Below are 14111 nucleotides of genomic sequence, written 5' to 3' on the forward strand. Positions count from 1 at the left end.
TGATGATGAAACAGATCTCTGACCTGAGGGAAGGAAAAAAAAGATTTAAAAGTGTAATTAAAAAATGGTCCACGCTTAACTAAAATGTGATTAGTTGCCACACGAGAATTGTGAGATTACCCCGCTGTGCCGACCCTGCACGGCAGTAACACTCCAAATAAAATGCCATTCAATCGAGACGACGCACAAAACGCGCTATTGTTCAGGGCGCCGCGCGCCAAGCCAGGCGAGGTGCAGCTGCAGCTGCAAAGGATGGAAGCCATTGAACTGACTGCTGATTACCAACAGCAGCAAAACAACGGAGTCGATCCTTGTTGTCTGTTCATATCTGTTTGCTCGCGCCCCCCCCACCCCAAAAATAAACAAAAAAAAAAAACCCCCACCAACAATATGGTGATGGGCAGATTGCTTCCCAATAGATGCAGTGTTAATATTTGCACTAGGCCTTCTGTACGTGTTGAAAAATATGCTCGATTGGATTTTGAGCACACGCTTACACACATAAACGCCTCCAATCCCCTCAGTTGTTTGCTCTTGTGCCGCCTCCCATCTCTGCTTATTTTGAGAATTAAACCAATAAGCCCCCCCGCTGAGCCCCAGCCTAGCGGTTATTGATGTGCAGCCTTCTTATTGTCTGGAGTTTGTTCTGCTTGTATTCACTGTGTCTGCCTTTGGGCCAGCACACAGTCACACTCAACAATGTGACAGTGAAGGGCTCAGAGCCACACAAGCAGCTGTGGGATTCCAGGCAAGAACATGCTGTGGAAATCATATTAATGCTCTATGTGTTTTGCCTGTGAGTATTTTCACGAATCCTTCAGCTGTTTGGAAACTGAGCGATTAATTTTTAATTTTGAGAGCATACACGGAAAAATCACCTCGAGGGACGCGGATATTGCTGATTGGAACAAGTCGTTTTGAGCCACAAAATGGGACAGACAAAAGACTTTTGCAGTCAGTGTATTCACGGCAAAAGTTCTCTTTAGGACAACAAATGAGATTGAAAAGTTCGAAAGTCACACAGTTTAGTAAACCAGCCTGGTTCAGTACCTTCTTCTTTTTCTTTCAGCTTGTCCCGTTAGGGGTCGCCACAGCGCGTAATCTTTTTCCATCTAGGCCTATCTTGTGCATCTTCCTCTCTAACCCCCAACTGTCCTCATGTCTTCCCTCACAGCATCCGTCAACCTTTTCTTCCGTCTTCCTCTCGCTCTTTTGCCTCAGCGCCCTTCTACCAATATGCTCACTCTCTCGCCTCTGGACGTGTCCAAACCATTGAAGTCTGCTCTCTCTAATCTTGTCTCCAAAAGATCCAACTTTGGCCGTCCCTCGAATTAGCTCATTTCTCTTCCGATCCAATCTGTTCACTCCAAGCGAGAACCTCAACATCTTCATTTCTGCCACCTCCAGTTCTGCTTCCTGTTGTCTCTTCAATGCCACCGTCTCTCATCCGTACATCATGGCCGGCCTCACCACTTTTTTGTTTTATTAACTTTGCCCTTCATCCTAGCGGAGACACTTCTGTCACAAAGAACACCAGACACCCTCCACCAACTGTTCCATCCCGCTTGGACCCGTTTCTTCACCTCCTTACCATACTCACCATTGCTCTGTATTGTTGACCCCAAGTGTTTGAAGTCGTCCACCCTCGCTATCTCTTCTCCCTGGAGCTTCTCTTCCTCTTCCGCCCCTCTCATTCACGCACATATATTCTGTTTTACTTCGGCTAATCTTCATTCCTCTCCTTTCCAGTGCGTGCCTCCATCTTTCTAATTGTTCTTCTGCCTGCTCCCTGCTTTCACTGCGAACATCATGGTCCAAGGGGATTCCAGTCTAACCTCTTCTGTCAGCCTATCCATGACTACCGCAAACAGAAAGGGGCTCAGCGCGGAACCCTGATGCAGTCCCACCTCCACTTTAAATTCTTCTTACACACCTACGGCACATCTCACCGCTGTTCTGCTGCCCTCATACATGTCCTGTATCATTTTAATATATTTCTCCGCCACACCAGACTTGCGCATGCAGGACCACAGTTCCTCTCTCGGTACTCTGCAGCAGGCTTTCACTAGGTCTACAAAGGTACAGTGTAGCTCCTACTGACCTTCTCTGTATTTTTCCACGATCTATAGTATATGGGTATCAAAATGTTGCGCGCACGTATGCAAGTTTATACACCTCCATAGCAAACAACGGAACTCGATCAGACTTTCTTCAAGAGTAGAAAAATCACGTTTTCTCCCCTCTCACATTTGATCTCATCTAGCACATTGTCTCCTTGTGGGTGTCGCTCGCTTGTTGCTCCTGCACATCCCCCCCGCGCGACTTTGTCACTTTGATGGCAGGTGGGAGGAGAGGCGCAGTTGTCGGGCAAACCACGAGGCGCAGTTGTAGATAGTAAAAAATTACTAAAAGTGATAATCATCCTCGTGCTGATAGCTTCTCCCCTCAATTGTGTGTCTGATTTCCTGGTGAGCAAGAGACAAATGAAGCTGATGCGCCAAGCAAGCAAAAGATGAGGTGGTGAGCAAACGCAGTTAATACAGTAGCGAGGCACTCCCTGGTTTTACTTGAGCACAGTGTCCTAAAATATCCCCGTTTTGTTCCAACACGGAGGAGGGCGAGTGCTGCCAAAGGCGGCTTAAAATGGCGCCCGCAAGTCACCGCACTGGATCCGAACCAACCCGAGCAGACGGTGGACGAGTGAGCGGTTGGATGGCTGGGTTGGTAGGCAGCAGCTTGTTAGGGTGGAAATGGATTAGCGAGCGGCACAATGGGAGTCTTAGGCGTGTCTGCGGTGTTGTGTTAAAGCCCTGCCTGTGTTGCCCCGGCTGCTCGACTCATTTATGCCCAGCGGTGCATGCGGCAGCCAGCGCTCTCACACTGGGCTCTTCTAATTGCCGTGGCTTTCTACCGCGCTTTCTGCATCCATCAAAGAACTGCATTAACCTGCAGCGCCACGCAATTGTTGTGTTTGTCACGCGCCGCGGCGAGCGGAATTATTATTATTATTTTATTTCTTTATTTTGCTCGGTTATTGTTGCCTTGAGAGAGAGACTTTTGAGATGTTTTTGCTCTTTTAACAGTAAGCAGGTTTCGGCAGCCCCTGCGGGTTCCGACTTGACATTCAAAAGTCACAGAAATAGCTCGAGCAAGGCGTAAGCCAACAGCTTCTTACAACGTGTTCATTTTTGCACGGAACAGCCTTTCGTGGTTGCTGTATTGTACACCTTCATACATAGCAACTTTCTCCACACCCGCACTTAATAATAGGCTCTCTTTTTGCTCCATCCCGGAACATCTGGGGAAGTCGGCAATCCTGCGCACCAGTTTAACTAAACAAATGGTCAAATTCTTCAGCTAAATCATCTCTTCAAAGATTGCGGTTTTGTATTTTTTTTTTTTTTTTTTTTTGTCCTGGCCAAGTCACTTCAGGGTAGGGATAACCGGGAAGAGCGACAGCTCGCGGAGCTTTTGAAAAAGACATGGACTCACCTCAATACATCCATCCTTTATCTGCAACCTGTTCTGTGCAGGGACAGCGCGAGGGGGTTCACCTTGGACCGGCCGCCGCGGCTGTCACAGGGCTGCGGCGCGCAGATAAGCAGCCACAGGGCTTCTATCTCGCAGACATTTGACATGTCGCAGTTGGAAAAACGCACGTCTAAAAAAGCAAATTAATGATGTTTGAATCCCATTAAGCGGCTTAGACTCAGGCTCTTTGCATTGTACATTCCGGCTCAATGTCACACCGCCTTGGCTTACTGGGACACTTGAATGCGGCCTAATCGTATTATTAACACCTTTTGCTCTTCCTGCTATGACGGCTTAAAGCGTCCGCCGTGACAAAAGCCTTATCGCGCACACTCATTCACACAGTCTGCAGGTAAACTGCCTGTATTTGCGGCGGCGTCTTCCTGCCATCCCTATTAGCTTTGGGAAGATGCCAGAGAAGAAAACAACATTTGAATGACGTCTGAGGCAAGACAAAGAAAAATCTATTAATACCCGTGAATGCATTCCACGTTTATATGCCTGAATGAATCACAAACGTGTTTACAAATTCTCTCACCCAGGTGATTTTTTTTTTTTTTTTTTTTGCGTGCTGAAAGTAACCAAGCGTGCGTGACATTTTTCCAGTTTCGTGGGAGCGCTGCTTGGCTAAATTAAGACTGACGTGCCCCTAATGCCCCTTGCCGTGAACAAGCAGATAATCAAGAATCCCGATGTGACCCGTGCAGCCCCTCCACAGTCCTCCCCGCCCGACTCGCCCGTGTCTCGAAATGCCGTCCGAGCACTCCAATGTCGCTGACGGAGATTGATTTGGTGAGTGTTGGTGAGGGGTTGACAGAAAGATGAATTTATTCTGCGGCTGTCAGGCTATCGGCCGCGCTGTTTAAATATTCATTTCGCATGTTATAATGCAGTGGCGCCGTTATTATTCCGCCACCGCCTCCTTCCGCGCATCCCGCTTTGCATTTTTTTGTGCTTTTCACGACTTGTCATGCATGTGTTGCGAGGATTGGAATCCCCTTTAAAATCCTTTGATATATTGTCTCTCCTCTGCCCGTGCCCGTCATATTTAAGTGGATCTCGCAAACTGGTGACAAAAAGATTTAGCAGTTTGCAGCAGATTTAATAAAAAGAGGCGTCTTGACGAAAATCGAGCAAATCGTGTTTACTGTCTGCTCGCTGAGATTGAGGGCGACGGAGAAGCGTAATGAAATAAAAGCCCAGGCGAGAAGGCAGACACTCGGGCAGGTCACGTCCGTCTGCGATGCACTTATCAGGTGGGGATTTTCTGGAAGTGTCACTCGCTGTAGGAAGCCTCCAAGGCCCTCGGGGGAAAAGGGGGACGCTGGGCTGGTGACAGGGCTATCTGCCTCTGACAGCCCAAAGACCTAAAGCCGGATGGCCGGGACAGATAAGTCCGCATCGACGCTGGACAGACGCGCGCACGGCGGCTGAGACAAACTGGCATTCACTTTTGCATTAACAAATTACCTATTGCCTGACCGCCGGCCGGTTGCTGGCGCGCACGTGCACACAGAAAAATCGCACGCGTTCACACTGGCCGCATCCCTGTCTGGCAGCCAGCGAGGCTTCCCATTAGTTGTGGTGCAGTGTGCAAAGTGAGGAGCGCTGGGGCGAGAGACATCAATTTGCTTCCTCTAATGCGCTCGCTGCCCCCACAAGACATATTGATTATTTCTTCCCCGCAAAGCGACAAATAGCAATTTCGGGGGTATAATGGAGATAGATGGGTTGGTATATAAGAAGCCCCCAAAGAAAAGTTGTAAGGGGTGTGTGTGCTGGGGGGGGGGGGGCGTCTTCCATCCTCTTTTTGTTGCCCCTGCATCTCTCCATCTCGCCAGCGTTGACGTCCGCAATTTTTCCATATCGCACAAAGTGGAGAAATGCGAGCAAATAAATGAGGCAGGGCTGCGGTCAATACAAATAAAGAGAAGGGAAGAAAGGACAGATGTTTGCAAACTTTTTTTTTTTTTTGCGGGGGTGGACAGATGTTGAGGTGGTTCATCAATGCAACATTGGATGCCCCCCCCCCCCCCCCACACACACACACACACACGGGTGTCACCTCCTCCAGTCTTAATGGTGGTGCTGCAGAGAGCAGCTGTTGCCGCAGTGTTTGCTCTGCCCCAGCCTCGGCTTGATGCATCTTCATGTCCCCCTCGTGTTAGCGTCGTCAGCACGAATGAGCTGCGTAGCCCGCCTTGTGGTGCAACATTCAGTACTTTATCCGCTCCTCTTTCTTCACTCCCCCCAAATATGAAAAAAAAAAAAAAAGATTTGGTGTTTTTTAGCACTTTATATAACCGTGCTGTATAAAAACTGTTGCAGTTCATGCAATGTGTGCATCTTGGCTACAGTAGGGCAGTATAATCCAGTCATGCAGACTAAAAATGAAGAAGAGTTTCACTACTACCACACCTGTGAGTGACTGTAAGCGTTATAGTTTAATGACAAAGGCGTATCCGGTTAAAAAGATCTCAAATTTGAACAAGATAATAACGTCATGGGCAAAACAAAAAATTGGTGAGGAAGTGCTTCCTCTACAGGTGAAAATACAAATTATTCTTTTACTTTGTCTTCAAGTAGGCTCCCATTCTCTTTCGAGTTTGGGCTGCTTGAAAACAAAAAGCCTAACTGGGAAAAAAAGCAAAGCTCTGTCCAATGTCATCATGGTAAAGAATACCATACTGGGCATCTGGTGAGATGTGGCCCGTTTGCGTGAGACAGAACCGCTCACCGGATATCAGGTCTGCTTTAATTGTTCAGCCTCAACGGCTTTTGAGAAAATCACATCACAGAAATGATAAGAAACCAGGGATCGGTTTTAAAATGTGGAAAGAAAAATTATGAAATCATGCCAAATCTCAGGTAGTAGTCTGTCCCATTTGATAAAGAATACCTTCCTGTGAATATTATCCGCTTTCATGTGCTGCTGCACCGATTGTTTTCACATAGCTGTTTCCTTTCTCCCCAACTGCTCGTTGTTGTTCAGTGAGTTGACTTCCCTGCCACAATGCAGCAAAGCACCTCTGGAGTATTTTACAACTCATCCACTGACAGCTGGAATGTCACACTAATTTCAAGCAATATCATTCTCCCGTGCAAAACACGAGCCCAACATCAAACGTGCAATTTCCTAGCCGCTATTGGCGCTTCACTTTGTGCATTCATCCTTTGACATTGCTCGGAGTCAGCCATCTTCTCCCGATCCACACCAATTGAAGTGTTCAGTGTCACGTTCAAGAGAGAGTCTCCCGAGGAGCCTGCAGATCGAGCGAGCAATCTTCCAATAACAAGATGGCCACTCTGCCAGCTGAGCCATTTTGTATCGCGGGGTCTTGCCTTTTAAATTCACGATCCAAGTCTGACTCTCGCTATCGCCGACAGTGGCATCAACTCAGGACTGGAGGGCCAGCACATCACGTTTCAAAGATTCTGTTGTTTCCACTCTTGTTTACATCTGTGCTGGCAAAGACATCTTTTCATAAAGTTTGCAGTGGTTTAGCCGCCATTATTAAGATCCCAAAATGTGTCTGTACGGAATCAGATTTGCTCTGTTTTCTTCTCTCACATTGCAGACACGTAACGCAGCGACACTACGAGGGCTGACACGCCGTCGCCTGCAGCTGTAAGCCCAGCGTGGCCCCAAACCTCCATGAGGTAAACGAGCTCATACGCCGCTCATCACCCAACAGAAAGATGGGAACGGGTTCAGCCACGTAAACAACATTTTCCTGCCCATTTACAAAAAAAAGCGATAACTAGTGAAACGCTCCTGGATTTTGACCCTCCTCACGCTATCCTTGTGATTACAGTGAAGTAAATAAGTATTTGAACACCCTGCTACATTGCACGTTCTCCCACTAAGAAATCATGGAGGGGTCTGAAATTTTCATCGTAGGTGCATGTCCACTGTGAGAGAGATCATCTAAAAAGAAAAATCCAGAAATCACAATGTATGATTTTTTTTTTTTTCAATGATTTATGTGTGAGATACAGCTGCAAATAAGTGTTTGAAAACCAATGTTAATATTTGCTACAGTAGCCTTTGTTTGTAATTATAGAGGTCAAATGTTTCCTGTAGTTGTTGACCAGGTTTGCACACACTGCAGGAGGGATTTTGGCCCACTCTTCCACACAGATCTTCTCTAGATTAGACAGGTTTCTGGGCTGTCGCTGAGAAACACATAGTTTCAGCTCCCTCCAAAGATTTTCTATTGGGTTTAGGTATAGAGACTGGCTAGGCCACGCCAGAACCTCGATATGCTTCTTACGGAGTCACTCCTTGGTTTTCCTGGCTGTGTGCTGCGGCTCATTGTCATGTTGAAAGACCCAGCCTTGACCCATCTTCAGTTCTCTGACTGAGGGAAAGAGTTTTTTTCCCCAAAATCTCACAATACATGGCCGCGGTCATAATCTCCTTAATGCAGTGCAGTCGTCCTGTCCCATGTGCAGAAAAACACCCCCAAAGCATGATGCTACCACCCCCATGCTTCACAGTTGGGATGGTGTTCTTGGGATGGAACTCATCATTCGTCTTCCTCCAAACACGGTTAGTGGAATTATGACCAAAAAGTTCAATTTTGCTCTCATCTGACTACAAAACTTTCTCCCATGACTCCTCTGTATCGTCCAAACGGTCATTGGCAAATTTAAGAGGGGCCTTGACATGCGCTGGTTTAAGCAGGGGAACCTTCAGTCCCATGCATGATTTGAAACCATGACATCTTAATGTATTACCAAAAGTCACCTTGGAAACAGTGGTCCCAGCTCTTTTCAGGTCATTGACCAAGTCCTGTGGTGTAGTCCAAGGCTGATTCCTCACCCTTCTAAGGATCATTGAGACCCCAGAAGGTGACATCTTGCACGGGGCTCCACTTGAACTTGCAATATAGTAGGGTGTTCAAATACGCAAACTCAAATTAGAGATGTTTTGTCAGTTTCTTCCATTTGCGTGCAGCATTCCAGCTTAAATGCTCCGTCGTCACTGTATATGCTTTGCACTCTGTGCTCCAAGTGAGAAGATACCAGACAGAAATCATATAAGACATCACAATTCTACTGTACACAATTTCAGTTTTGTTACAATTCCCCAGCCCCCGGGAAAAAAAAAACACAAGCCTTCACCTTTCCTGGGTAATACGTGTTCCATTTTGTTTTTGTGTTGCGTCGTCTTCAAACCATTTCGTCAACAGCGATTGGAATTAAAGCCACAGGACTATTTTTTTTTTTTTTTTTGCTGTGAACAGGTGAAATCTTGCAGAGGTGTGCTCCGGCTCTTTTATCTCATTAAGACGTCTTCCTCCAGTCGCTTGAACGTCCTTTCATCGTTGCTTTCGTTAATATTTCATGCACAGGCACGCGTCCTTTTTTTTTTTTATTTTTTTTATTTCAATATTCAGCTCCCAGGCTACTATCATTGTTTAGTCACGAGAAAATCTTGCAAATCACAGCTGGAGTTGTTGTTTAGAGCATAACTATTAATAATTCAGTATTTTCTAGTACTGGTTTATCCGAGTGAAGAGCGAAGCCGCTGCCTCGCGCGCACACAACAAACTCAGTAGACACAACACTTTTATATTTGTTTGTACACAATCTATCCGCGACGATCCTGCTTTTTGGCAAAAAAACAAGTACCAGTATGTTTTTTTTTTTTCTTCTAGTTTTTAAAAGTTACTTCGACATGTAGTCCTTGCCAGTACAAATGAAGATAATTTCAAAATACAAATAGGCATTAATTTCCTTCCTTTTTGTCCAGCAGCGGTACGGACTGTTGATTTCAAATATTTTTTAGCCTCCTATAAGTGAATGAAGTGGATATGACAGGCCTATTTGGAATTTTTTTTTTTTCAGCGGTAATGGATTACAGCTTTAATTGCATGAAACAAGCCTGCAGCGGGCCATTAAGCAGAGTAAATTATTTCCAAAGCTGGTTTGAAGAATGGGGGAAACTTTCAGCTTCTCAGTGACTTTAATACCCGGCCCGCTCCGGCTGGCACCATCGACGCAGTTTGTCAAATGAGGGCGGCGTTGCCATTACAAAGCAGAATAGCGGCGGCAACTTGTTTTAGCGCGCGTGTAAAGCGGCACGCTTAATGAAATGGAATTCTTAAACACCCCGGCCAATCCCCGGCAGAGTAATAACGCATTCCTCCCCAGAGATGGAGCAAGCCTAAATTATAGGAAGCAGCACCGACAGAGAAAAGTGACACATGCAAAATGAGCTTATTATCCCTGTTACTGTCAACGCAGCACAGCCCAGCTGTCAGCGATCACAACAGGCGTGTTGTATACGACGACGGCGTTAGAGGCAACGGGAGCCGGATAAGAGGAATGATCCATACTCGTGATGAAACCAGACAGGTGAGATGGAGAGGAAAAAGGGGGAGGGGGGGGGGGCGGGCTGTTAGCGGGAGAATGGAGAGGAATGGGCGCACGGAGGGATGATGCAAGACTGTCACGCCCGGTGGAAAGAAAAGGACAGATGGGATTTTTTGAGACGGGGATGCAGAAGTAAGCAAGAATAATGTTTGGATGGAGGGATGGCTGTTGATGGCACGCCGGAACAGAGGAGAAACGGGGGCGGCGAGATGGGAGGGTGAGGGGCGCCTGGTATTATCCGCCATCGATTTACTCGAGTCAGGGATGGCTGGTTGCCTAATGAAGTGTGGGATCTTGGGCTTGCTGGATGCACTTGTCGGTGTGTCTTATAGCGTTTAGGATGCATGATGCAGCACCTGTGTGGGTGTCTCTCTATATGTGTGTCTTACAAGCAGATGCTAATGACAGTATCTGGTCTTTGTTTACGGGGCTAAAAATTGAGGGGTGGGGGAGACAACAACTCACTAAAAAGTTAAATACAACTGAACGGTAATCAGTTTGGCAGTACCGCTAAAGAGATGCTCGATACTATTCATTTAAAAAAAACGTATCGTGACGACGTAATTAAATAGAATGTAAGTGTGTCTCAAGAGTACCGTGTTTTCCGCATAAGGGGCACCTAAAAGCCTTTAAATTTTCAAAAGCCGATAGTGCGCCTTATGTATGGATCAATATGTAGCCTTTAGTGCAGCGCCATCTAATGGAACCGTAACGTAACCCCAGTCTCTACTGTAGCGTCTATTCTATGCGCTTTATAATGCAGTGCGCCATATATAAGAAGAAAGTTTTAAAATAGGCCATTCATTGAAGGTGCACCTTATCGTGCGGAAAATACGGTAATTCATTGCGACTCGTTGTGTGCATAACTTAGCCACCAGGCGCCAATATATTAGTCTTTCGAACTAAAGGTCGTTCAAAATGACTGTCTCAGTAAACTGCAGTGAATTTGTTGTTTTTTGCAGAGGATAAAGAAAATATGCCTGTGGATATTTCACATGGCGTGTTAGCATTAAGCTAACGGAAGAATAAGTTGCGTGGCTGTTTTTAAATACACAAAGTAACTCTGTAGCTCTGAACTTTCATACACACCTTCCCAGCCAAATAGTCAGCACACCATTTTCTTAATTTTCCGCTGAATTAGGACATAGTCCCCCTCGTGAGCCACAACTACCAATTACTAGGTACCAAAGGCCCAAGTAAAGAAACAAAGCTAGCAAAGACAAATCCCCCAAATATCTCCTTCCCATCCCAGTGCGGGTCCTCCATCCCTTCCGTCGGCTCTCATCTCTCCTCCGCCCTCCTCTCCCGGTCTAATCCTGTGCCCAACATGCTCCCTCTTTGTTCTGCGCTCCCGACAAGCCATCTCATTCCCTTGCTCTGAGGACAGTCCCGGTGTGCTCGGGATAATGGAATGAAATGCTGGCATGATAAAGCCCCAAGGATCCAGGGAGAAAACACAGGAGTATGTCAAGCAGGGTGATAACACTCCATTCTCCCTCGCGTCCGTCCGAGGAGCACGGATTACAATTTTACAACCGGGCTTTTGCTTATTTGCGGCCCCTCGCGCGAGGTTTACAAAGGGAGGTGTCACGGGGATGGCAGAATACTCTCGTATCTGTCAGGCGCAAAGGCCTTTATTAATTTTGACGCGTGCTGCCTCGTGTTGGCGGACAGGCAATTTAAAGTCGCCGTAGCGAAAGCTAACTGCTCCTCGCGGAGGCGCCAACTCCAGAGGTGCTGCTGTCATAATAGGAGCTGTAAAGCCTCGCTCATGTTTTGTATGCACTCGCTGTAATATAGATATCGAAATCCATAGCGCCACCAGCTCATGCAGAGGGTAAAACCAGTCATATTTTCTTCAAATCGTCAGCACATTTATGGGGCCTATGAGACCAATTACGGTACTTTCCATGTGGAAAATCCTTCGTGCAATTGTGATGACAGTTTTATTGGAGTCAAAGATTATTCTAAGCAAATTTTATTGAACATGGAATTCATTTTACTCAGATCTGACACTCCATGTCGTATTATTTTGAGAAACTTGAAGAAGTTGTTTTTAGAAGAGTAGACAAGTTATGCGTGTTGAAATTGTTCTATCATTGTCATATCAATCAATGATTTAAAGGTTTATGGTGGGAAATCCACGCTATTCTTTAGACCGTCTATGGCGTTTTCCATTACGTGGCCACATGCAGCTGGCACGTCACGTTGTTTGCGTAAATCTACAACATGTAATTGTCTTTATTTTGCCTTAGTTTTACTTTAAACTTCAACTGGGAGTGTCAATAAATAGTGTGGAGTAAGTACACGTTGACTGTTTTACAAAAACAGTTTGCAATCTCCCCTAGTGGGTTTCCCAAGCTCAGGGATGAAAAAATATTATATGACAGGCTAGTTAATCTTATCTGGTGTTGTATTATCGGAGCATTTTTATGATGAGTTAGAGTACAGTCATACGGTATTGGCCCCCAATACTGATACTGATATCAGTGCATCTATCTGAATATCATTTTGGAGGATTAGCCTGCGACTTCGACCGGTCGAGGTGCAGGACCCAACTGTCGAGGTTGACGTATTTTACGTATCAGACAGCAATCTCAATAGCAAACAAATTGTCCAGGCCTCGAGCTGGCCATTTTGTCTCCGTCACCGCAATTTAGCGAGCGGCGCAGCAGAATAGAAATGATTGTCGGCGGCACAAAACCATTTCAAACTCAACGAAAAAGTCCAGCAAAGGAGCGGCGTGACGATTTCTAGCTGTCGCGGTCTTGCGCTATTACACGGCCGTCCACCTCGTCTTGACCCCAATCTGCTCGGCATCCACACGGACGGAAAAGGCGGCGGGATTCCCGCTTTCAATCTCAGCGGCCGCTCGGCCTCGCGACTTGACCTCCGCCCATCTAACCAAAACATTCAACGAGCTGACCTTGCCCACACAAAGACGGGAAGCGGGGGAGGGTGTTGTGGGCTACCTCGCGGGAGATCCTCCCACCCTTTAAATAGAAAAGGTGGCAATTAAATGCCAATCCAATCGTCCCTCTGGTAATCCAGCCCTGAAAATTCCGCCCTCATATCTCAGAGTCTTTATTCACATGACTTCCTCATCATCGCCGGCTATTGGCTTAATCACGCCTCCGCCATCCACAGATAAGAGCCCGATAGCCTTATCGCCGCGGCTCATTTCCAGATCCGTGAAATTAATAAAGTCCACCTCCTGTCTCGGTTATGGGGGGCAAGTTTATATTAGCTGTCACCTACAAGCTTTTGTGAAGTAGCACTTTGGCCCAGTTTTTACATTTTGCAGAGAAAAGGGAAAATGTAAAGACAGAAAATGTTATTTGCGGTATAGCTTTTCCACAGTGATGAGGTATGTTTTATGTGGCTCATTTGTCAGACGCGCAGCAGTTGTATTATTCACTTCATTTAGTTAACTGCTTCATTCTCCTCAATATGCACCTGGGGAGAACTCCTAAATTGCAGTTTCCCTCCGTTTCCCTCTGGAGTGGACTTTGTAAATATTGTTTGCGCGACTGTAAAGTATTAATTATTAGCACAATGATGGAGCACAGCCCACGGACAGGTCGTAAACGCAAAACGCCCGACTGACTCGGAACCTAATCAAATAAAAGCGGACAGCGAGCTGCTCTCCGGCCAAAGTCCTCCAGGTTTCCGTGTTGGCTCCTGTAGTCAGCCGGGAGGCAGCTGTTTTCACCACGCTGTTCCACCTGCCGGCTCCTCTGAGTAAATGGCTGCGCTTCGCCGACCAAATCCACTCCAAGCCTCTCCCGGAGTCACACTCCAGCGCACAGTGCTCTTGCACATCGATTTCGGGGGAAAGGGGGTAGGCTGGATGACGGGCGCTACCCGTCACAGAAACGATGTTGGCAGAGGAATGAGACGGGCTCCCGTGAGGTTTGCGCCTGTCATTTATTTCTAAATGACGGCAGATGGCGGGCTTGGCGCTTGCACCGTTCTCCCCGTGTCCCAAGATGCACTTCTCTGATGGATGTGGCCAACGCGAAACGCGGCGGAGGAAGCCGAGGCACATCTGCGCGGGCCGATAACGGGGCCAAAGTGCATCTGGGCTTCCCGGCCATTCAAGTTTATTTGCTTCTGCGGCTTTGTTGCGCAGGCCTGGATTGAGATGCACGTCCGAGCACGATGTTGACACCTGCTGGCAAACCAACCTTTTCTTACTT

General features: G+C 46.8%; 1 long non-coding RNA gene across 1 annotated transcript in view; it reads left to right on the top strand.

Moving 5' to 3' along the window:
• The window catches only part of LOC133493731 (uncharacterized), a 32110-nt gene that overhangs the window by 7738 nt on the left and 10261 nt on the right, over window positions 1-14111 (top strand). The window contains exons 2-3 of the long non-coding RNA XR_009793120.1: window positions 7110-7191; window positions 9784-9894. This is a non-coding gene — a long non-coding RNA (uncharacterized LOC133493731). The remainder of the gene's footprint in view (window positions 1-7109; window positions 7192-9783; window positions 9895-14111) is intronic.

The sequence above is a fragment of the Syngnathoides biaculeatus genome, chromosome 20 (genome assembly GCF_019802595.1).
Source record: "Syngnathoides biaculeatus isolate LvHL_M chromosome 20, ASM1980259v1, whole genome shotgun sequence".
NCBI classification, from domain to species: Eukaryota; Metazoa; Chordata; class Actinopteri; order Syngnathiformes; family Syngnathidae; genus Syngnathoides; species Syngnathoides biaculeatus.